The sequence below is a fragment of the Tachypleus tridentatus genome, chromosome 2 (genome assembly GCF_004210375.1).
Source record: "Tachypleus tridentatus isolate NWPU-2018 chromosome 2, ASM421037v1, whole genome shotgun sequence".
Classification (NCBI taxonomy): Eukaryota; Metazoa; Arthropoda; class Merostomata; order Xiphosura; family Limulidae; genus Tachypleus; species Tachypleus tridentatus.
The window spans coordinates 70,023,339-70,033,482 of NC_134826.1; the positions used below are offsets into that span (position 1 = coordinate 70,023,339).

General features: G+C 31.7%; 1 pseudogene across 1 annotated transcript; it reads left to right on the plus strand.

The window, feature by feature from the left end:
* Positions 1-585: 585 nt before the first annotated feature.
* On the plus strand, positions 586-9,229 carry LOC143244166 (exonuclease GOR-like; annotated as a pseudogene). Its single transcript, XR_013024929.1, has 3 exons — positions 586-911; positions 3,275-3,475; positions 6,849-9,229. The product of XR_013024929.1 is annotated as an exonuclease GOR-like (transcript).
* The last annotated feature ends 915 nt before the right edge of the window (positions 9,230-10,144 follow it).

Sequence of the window (10,144 nt, forward strand, 5' to 3'; positions counted from 1 at the left end):
ATTTGAACCCGCGACCCTTAGATTACGAGTCGAGCGCCTTAACCGTGTTAATTGTGTAGCGATCCCAAAGCGACACAACAGTATGTTTGCGTACTTACAACACTATAAATCGGATTTCAATACCTGTGAGGGGCAGTGCCCAGTTAAACAATTGTGTAGCTTTGTGCTTAATTACAAATAACAACAACAATCATTATGTATCTTCGCGCTTGGCAAAAAACAAGCTTTACAGCCAAAATTTTAATTTCATATAAATCTGTTATTTACTTCTGTGATTTATCCTGTTTTTGTACAACTATTATCTCTACCACGTGTACTATTTTTTATTAATAACTTGGCTTACAAGTTAATAATGACAGCATTATGATAACTATTAACTATCATGGCATTATCACTTGCGGTCAGGTGATATCAAATACCGCATCTGAGAGACATGGATTTTGTCTAATTAATCAATTGAAACATTTAAAAAACCCAAAGTTCGTTCCCTCAATTTTATTAGTAGTACGTAATTTATAAATCAAAAGATGTAAAACACATTATTCTTATTTCCAAAATACTTACAGAGAATATTATCAAATGTAGTTTGGTTATTGAAAGAAATAAGTATAAATTCTTTAAATAATATGTGTTTATTTGATTTTAAAAATGTTATTTTAAAATCATGTTCAAATTTTGACCAATTTGATTTGTCATAAAGACAAAACCCAGCATTGCAATTGGTCGCTTGCTTAAACTCTCCTATTCATTACGCAAGCCTAGTTACCTTCGCGTAAACAGCATGGCGATGTGGATAGATGCACTTCGTGAAAACTCGGAAATAGCTCTTGTCACATCAGTGATAATAGTATTCAGTGCAGTTTTTATCTTTAGACGTTACGAACAGAATGAATGTCTTCAAAATACACAAGGTAATGTTATCTTAACGTGATAATTTTATTCTGTTTGCTTATGAAAATGTTTTAAAGTAAGAAATTTATATGTAATTGTTAAAATTTAAATTAGGGTATGAACTCACTGACACCGGTTGTTAATGACCTTAATTCGTGTTACGATTTAAAGACCCAAGAAAAATTATGTGTATATTTGTCAAAAAACTTTATCAAAACCTTAAGTATATAAGATTATGGAAAAGAGGCTGCAGTTATTAATTTATTGTAATTTTTATGTAACGAAATCTGTTATATTGATAAAGAAAGGTTTTTGAATGAGGGTTCAAATTAAAATCGTTATTTATGATTTGCACATTAAGTTAAAGCACAGTTTCTCAGAAATTAAAATTGTAAGACTTAAAGTGTGCATTGCACTTTACAAGTTACAATGAATTATGGAATTTGTGGAATTAGCTTACGTGAGAACGGTCTCGTTTTCGTAAGTTAGAAGTCTCATAGCAGCAACGTCGCTGATTGGCTGGGAAATGCACTATGTCATCAAAATTTCGAGAAAGGAAGTACTAATATTCATTAGTTAGTTAAATGTTGCGCATATTTTGAAGCTGTTAAAAGCCCTTTAACACTACTGCAAAAATGATTATTTCGGTTTATTAGTTTCAGTGACATTAGGAACAAGATTACATATAAAATAAAGACTGGTACTAAAAGTTCATATCCAACGGACCTGAATCGTAGGGTAAGTCTACAAGTAGGATCTAGGCTGTGTAATTCTTAATAATAAATTGTGAACTATGTATTTGGGATGGAAACTGTTAACTTTACTGTAGATGTTTTGTTTAAAGGTAAGTTTATAACTGTGAAGTGACGTAATTTATCACTTAATTAAGAATTATGTCACTAAGATAGTTAAAGTTAAAAATGTGTTCATATGGAAACATATTGACATTAGAAAATTAATATACACTACATTTGTAAGTAGCATTCTTTAATTAAAAATATATAATTCGATTGATTAATGTAGACTGTTGACCGTGTTAATTACGTTTTATTATTTTGTCGTATATCTTGTGACATTACTTCTGTCTGATTAAACACTAATATTGTGTGTACTAATATAACAACTTTATTTAATAAGCAGGTTGTATAGAAAACACATGTTTAAAATCAGTAGTTTGATCTACCAAATAATCGTATTGTTAACAAATAGTTTCAAATATAATAAAAGAGACATGTGAGGATAACCTCATTCAGTTAGGTCAAATACAACCTTAGCCTTAGTTTTCATGAAGGACTGTGATTGGTTATTCCTTTTGAGGTCGCTAGGACACCAGTAAAGCAAGTACACACAGTTTTGTTTTTGTTAGTGTGAAATGGTTACAATATATGAAGTAACGGTATTTCCATAGTGCAACCTAATTATACAATTTGATTAGTCATAAGTAACTAGTACAGTATGAAACTTTAATTTTCATGGTGTAGTGTTAGTTTAGAAATGTTACATTCGTATATATAAACAAAGATTTTATCACGAGTTTCTAGATTTATAGAATTTTCATATAAAATATTTTTTGTACTTTTATATACATTTCTTTGTTATCAGGAAGCTCGGTAATTTTTTTTTATAAAAATAAATGCTGACAGTTTTATTGTCAGAATACAGAAATAGAAAAGGTGATTACTGCTATCACAGTATTCTTACCAAATGATACATTACTAATTAACATAATATGAATTTAATAGTAGAAAATTCTAAACAGATAAAACCACAGTTGTAGGAAGCAGGCTAGAGAAATATTACTGGTACAGTTAAAGTATCATTGCAGTATTGGAAACCAAGTACAAATATGTCTAACAAAACCAATGTAAGGTGTATAAAGTAATTTGTTTCAGTTTACAAGTGGAAAAGAAATGTAACCAACTATTGTTGTTTCTTTTCTCTTGGTCAACTTTTTTGTTGTTGCTTTTATTTCGTTTGTTTTTTTAACAAGAAGGGAAAAATATCTTCAAATACTTCCTAATCACTGTGTATACATTGATTAACTATCTCCCTAAGTATTTTTACCAATTCTAATTTTCATGTAAAAGTGTTGAATTTTTAGGCATGGTGAAATGGACTGTCAGTCTGATACAAATAATTCATGTCTTTTTCTTTTATTCATATTATTCCAAGATTCTCATAGTTTCAGTTGCTTCTAAAGTTCAAATTCTGAATTTGTAATAACAAATATCAAATATAGAAGCTTTAAGTTGTTTTGATTAATAATTGTTTCAGTGACAACAGATATTTGTTTTCACATTTTTTAAAAATTTAAATGCAGTTGTTGAAAACTTTAGTACCTATTGCCTGGGAATGTTTTCATTACTATTAATATTTATTATAGATTCTGAATGCAACAGTAAAGAAAGAAAACCTGGAAACCACCAAACAAACAAGAAAAGAAAGAGTTTGTCCAATAAACGTCGTAACATGAAATCCCAGTGTACTCATTCTTGGTTGCTGTCTACCGTTAAAGATCGTAACTGTGATATTCTAGACATTAGTCTAAACTGCAGTGGAAAATATCTGTCTCCATATGAAGAAGGTATGTTGTTTAATCACTAGAAACGTATGCATGTCTTCTGCACTGATCCATTTTTTGTCACTTCTTACTGGATTATTTGTTTGTTCCAAAAGATTATTTTAGGATGTTTCATTATTAAATGTCAGTTAGATCTCGCGTGCATTTTTCAAGAAGCAAATTTTAATCCCATTAAACTGATCAAGTGGAGAAAAACTGGTATTAAATATAGGTTGATTTTTTGTTTTTTATTTAATATTAACTTATGTTAAGGAAATTGTTTTCAGTTAGGTAACTTTTAACAAGTGTAACTGTAGGGCATACTGGGTGATTGAGAACTTTACAAATGAGAACTGTAAATGATTTAATAAAAAACAAAACTTTTTCAAATAAATCTGGAAATTATTTATATGAAACAAAAAACATACAAGAATTCATTTTCTCTGTACCACCACCAACACCCCTTGTACCTCAGTGCCACCAAAGCAACTATTTGTACCTCTCAGCAACACTAAAGAAACTATTTGTACCTCTCAGCAACATCAAAGAAATTATTTGTACCTCTCAGCAACATCAAAGCAACTATTTGTACCTCTCAGCAACATCAAAGCACCTATTTGTACCTCTCAGCAACATCAAAGCACCTATTTGTACCTCAGTAACATCAAATCAACTAATTGCACCTCAGTAACATCAAATCAACTATTTGTACCTCAGCAACATCAAATCAACTATTTGTACCTCTCAGCAACATCAAATCAACTATTTGTACCTCTCAGCACCATCAAATCAACTATTTGTACCTCTCAGCACCATCAAAGCAACTATTTGTACCTCTCAGCACCATCAAAGCAACTATTTGTACCTCTCAGCACCATCAAAATAATTATTTGTACCTCTCAGCAACACCGAATAAACTATTTGTACCTCTCAGCAACACTAAAGAAGCTATTTGTACCTCTCAGCAACACTAAAGAAGCTATTTGTACCTCTCAGCAACACTAAAGAAGCTATTTGTACCTCTCAGCAACACTAAAGAAGCTATTTGTACCTCTCAGCAACACTAAAGAAGCTATTTGTACCTCTCAGCAACATCAAAGCACCTATTTGTACCTCTCAGCAACATCAAAGCACCTATTTGTACCTCTCAGCAACATCAAAGCAACTAATTGCACCTCTCAGGCAACATCAAAGAAACTATTTGTACCTCTCGGCAACACCGAAGAAACTATTTGTACCTCTCAGCAACACTAAAGAAGCTATTTGTACCTCTCAGCAGCATCGAAGCAACTAATTGTACCTCTCGGCAGCACCGAAGAAACTATTTGTACCTCTCGGCAGCACCGAAGAAACTATTCGAACCTCAGCACCATCAAAGCAAATATTTTACCTCAGCACCATCAAAGTAACTATTTGTACCTCTCAACAACACTAAAGAAACTACTTGTACCTCTCAGTAACACTAAAGCAACTATTTGTACCTCTCAGTAACACTAAAGCAACTATTTGTACCTCTCAGCAACAGCAAAGCAACTATTTGTACCTCTCAGCACCACCAAAGCAACTATTTGCACCTCAGCAACACTGCTAATATAACTACTTGTATCTCAGTACAAGATGTAGTATGACAGTTTCACCACACTGCACATCCAACAAGTTCACATTCCTTCTACCCTAAACAGAAGGGAACTTGGTGTCCTTGGATCTAATTCTAAACGTTGAAGACGGGCAACTACAAGATATGTGTAAAACAAAAAACTGTCCACCCAATAACTTGGAACAAGAACTATAGAGAATAAAACCAAAACTCCATATCATTTAAACAGTCCCTAAAAACTTAACACAACTACAAAATAGATACCATGAACATTGCATCAATTAAAAAAAAACACAACAGGAGATCCAAAAACAAGGGACACACTCCTATAACAAACATTTTTTTCATAAACAACAAAATCACAAACTGTATAAAGACAAACAATCCTAACTGAACAATCAGCATAATACAAATACACTGAAAGAACAATTACTTAATTCATTGCTACAAAATGTTGCAAAAAGCAAAGAAAAGAGAGCAAAACAAATGTGTAGTCTATTAATTCAAGTGCAATATGTGTGGAAATAGATATAGCAAAATCTGAGAGGTATTTTAACATGCATTTCAGAACATGTTAATACCTTACAGAAATATGAATGGTACTAAAGTTTCTCAGCATAATAATCCCTGTATAAACATAGACAACCAAAATCCATTTACGGTTTTGATTTGACAAAAAACCAAATATTTTTAGAAAGAAAACGTGCATGGAAGACTTTCTCATAACCAGAGGAAAAAAAGTCCAAAAATAAACAAAGGATGGTACATGTAACTAAACACCAATCATATTTTGAAACTATGTATAAATAATGTATGTCCAAATGTAGTATGGTTAGTATCATAACTATACTGTTATAGTAGAACACTACTGAAACATAGTATCCTAACTACATTGTTATATTTTTCTCATAGCAGTTTTTATACTACTACTGTGACCAAGATGAAGATTTTTATAATTATCTGTAAAATCAGTTCTTTCTAACTTTATTGTCAGAATGTCTCAATTACTCCAGTATCACTACAAGTCCTGAAAACCAAGAACATATATTTGTCCATTCAGTGAGTTGATAGTCAGTTATCCATGAGCATTGAATAGCGTGGGGTAAAATTGATTGTTCTGATTATTCCAGCTATTATTATTTTTCATTAATTAAGGTTGTTCAGGTTATTCAAGTAGTGTGATTTGTGAAAAAATCATGAAACTAGTGTTTTTATTATTATTTTTGATTATTTAAATTGTCCAAGACTTATTTGAAAGTAATTGATTAAGGAATTAGTTGACTGATTAGCAACTGCCATTAAATCCAGAGATCTAATCCGTAAATATCTAAACATAATAATTTTCTTGTACAAATACATTTATACAAGTTTTCCATTTTGCATCACAAAAAAAGAAAATTGGGTTTTTTTGGAAATTTCTTTAATAAACAATATTTTTCCTGGGCATGTACATTAAATAGATTGTGTATTAGATGTTACATAAAGGCATGTTATGAAAATATTTTGTTAAAGAGATAAATATTATAAACAAACATGCCAGTTAAAGATTTCTTCTGGTGTAATAGAAGAGCTTTCTTATATATATTTTTGATGTGAAGATAAAATTTATGAATCCTCCTGCATTTGTAACTGTGATTACATTTCATAATAACCTTATTTCATATACCAAATATTTTGTGTGTGTACTAGCATAATATCTGTGGTATAGATGAGCTATATGGAACCAGTCTTGGACCATACATTTGTTTAACATTTCAGGTATACTATGAATCAGCCATCACATGTCTTTCTGTTTTACAGAGAACCAGGAAAAGTGCCAAAGTGAGAGAGGAAAATTTCCACCAGCAAGAACTAAAAGATCTTGGCACAATAATACTTCGAAAAACCTTTCAAAACATCATCCGTCTAACAGGGTGGTGAACCCACCTCATCATCAACCAAAGCACATGAATAACAAACTACTTTCACCTCTTCAGATCTATCGGAAGATGAAAATTGATGATGCTGAACTCTACCATCAGTTGTACACTTATGTTCTTTCCAAGGAAGAACAAAGATATTATGGATTTCCTGTCAACTTGTGTAACAATTCTGGTAAGCTGATCATTGCAAATGATTACACAACCCCATTCAAACACACTTTTGTGGACCCTACAGAAAGAATTTGCTGTCGATGTCATGCTAAATTTTATATAACTGAAGAAGGCGAGTACCATGCCAATGAAGAATGTGAATATCATGTTGGAAAAAAACGTGTCTCCTTCGACTGTGGTGTCAGACAAGAAATTTACTCTTGTTGTGGCAGACATGTTGGTGATCATGGCTGCAACAAAGGTAAGTTCCATGTCACTGTCCAAAACCATGATACAGTTGATGGGTTTTTAAAGACCAGGCATAAAAATAAAATTGGAATTTATGGAATATATGCCCTAGACTGTGAGATGTGCTTCACATTCAAAGGTCTAGAAGTCACCAAAGTGAGTGTTGTGGGAGTTGATGGACTAACAGTGTATGATACTTTAGTTTTGCCAGAGAATCCTATTATAGATTACAATACCCACTTCAGTGGTATCACTGCTAGTGACATGTTAAATGTTCACACATCCTTGGCAGATGTCAGAGCAGTACTGCTTAAGTTACTGGATTCAAAAAACAATTCTTATCGGTCACGGACTAGAGAATGACCTCAAAGCCCTGAAGTTAATTCACGAGACTGTGATTGATACTTCCATCCTCTTCCCTCATTGCTATGGTCTTCCCTTCAAGCGATCTCTCAAATCTCTCATCAAAAGTTACTTGAAAAGAAGTATCCAAGAGAACAGCCATGACAGTGTTGAAGATGCAAGAGCTTGCATGGAGTTAGTCCTGTGGAAGACCCAAAAGGACTCGCAGGCACAAAGAAAAATTAAAAACTACTTGTTCACTCCAATTAAGTGTCAGTAATTGGAGTTTTTTTAGACAAATCCTGAATCAAAGTAATTGAGACTCAAGTTGTGTAATCTCTAGTAATCAGTTTGGACTTTACTCATTGAGAAGTTAGTTTATTTATTCAACATTATGAATAGATACAGATTTTCATTTTTGGCGAATGAAGTTGTGAGAATATGAGTACAAATACCTTTAGCTTAAGTAATGAAGTAGAAAATTTTTGTATAAAGTATCAAAATAAGTAGATTTTGTAGTGCAAACAACCAAGTTATATACAAAACAGATTAAGGTATGAAGTCAATCTATAATGTGCAGAAATATTTTGTGTTAAAATCATTACCTAAATTTCATTCTAAGCTGTTTGTTTCATCATTATTCATCATGAACTTAAATTACTATTAAAATTTCAGTGTACAAAAATAAACATGGACACACATCTTTGGCCACATTATATGCATGTGTTTGCTTGCCTACCTATTCATGCAACCCACCCCAAATTAAGAAAAGCTTGAGCTTGTACCACCTTTCACCCTTTGCTTTAAACTTGCAAGCAAACAAAAATGTAAATATTAAATGTCGAGCTAATACAGAATTATTCATTATCTATCCATTATGACATGAAAACCCACTTGTAGAGAACATTGTATATGTAAAAATGGCTGGTATGGGTAGAGAAAGCACTATATAGTGCTTTCACTTCCCATACAACCTGTTTTTACATATATAATATTTATTATCTACTTAATTTTAAAAAAACTCATTCAACATTATCATATTTTTCCAAGAATCAAAAATATTTTTTCTTGACAGTTTTTAACCTTTGCAGACTGGCCATGACCATCAAATTGTTTTGTTTAGTACACAGCTGTTTGCTCAGTGCTTGTTAAAGTACAAGAAAAACATTTTGTAATTTTACCTGCAGTTTTATAGGTTGTGGTTTTTAGTCATTTTTAGACTGTGAACTTTATATTTTGCACTTTGTTACCAACTTTGTACAGATTTAAGTTATTTGCTCAGTTTCTATAATGTACTGAGAACAGCATTAATGTGAAAGAGTGTCGGGCAGGACGGGATTTGATTTTTAAGATATTTAGGGAAAACAAATATTGGGTTAACCACTACTTTTGTAAATGGCTGATGATAAAGAGTTCCTGAAAGGTTGAATAAACAGGAAACTTTGGTTTTCTTAAACTGACATATTGTAATAAGAGGTTTACGAGTGAAATAAAATACAGGTGTTACAAAAACCTTTATTCCTTGTGTGTGTAGAACAAGCTTTTCCTTCAATGTTAGCAGCGTAGACTTATAAAAGATATGCTGAAATAGTATTAATTCGTATTTTTTGGTTAATATTGAGAATGTTGGTCCAGCTAATATCTTTAAATAACTTTTCTCATACATTATTTGTCAATACTTGTAATAAAATAACTAATATTGATAAAACTTTTATCAGTTACAAAATGCACACCATTCCACATAATATTTTCACCATCAGAATCTCATCTATCACAGATTAAACTAATACAATTGAAAAAAATATTAAATCAAAATTGTAACTCCAGCCTGACATCTTGTAGGATTGTTATATATTACAGCCCAGTGAGTAATGTTTCTTAGGATTTTTCAAGGGTATTATATTGATCTAATGACATCAAATAAAAAAATCTTATAATATTAGGTAGAAAGTTGGGCTGTTGATGAGAAATTCCAAGGCTCAAGCCACAGTACACTGCTTAACCCATGTGTTACATAATATTTTGTTTCATATTTATAATTACTTATCAAATTCCCCAAACAGTTTAGGTTTCAAACTTTTTTTTTGTACTAGATGGATCACAAAAATATGGTAGGTATCAATATATATTTATCATATGCTCAAAACATACCAATGAAAGAGAGTAATAGCATGTGGAAGTAGCTAGGTAGAGCACAAGCGAAATAAATAAATTATTTGGCATTTAAAAAGTGAAAATTTACAAGTACAAGGATCAGTGTACCATGTTAGAAAACTTTAAATCTTTTGACAAAACGACACTTTTTTTTTTAATAGTCCAATGGGCAAAAATATTCCTTGAAAAATTAGGCTTCGATCTGAATAGTTTGTTCAAGATGGCTTGTAAGCTTATTATACCTTTAATGTACGTTGCAGCCAACAGATGATATACTGA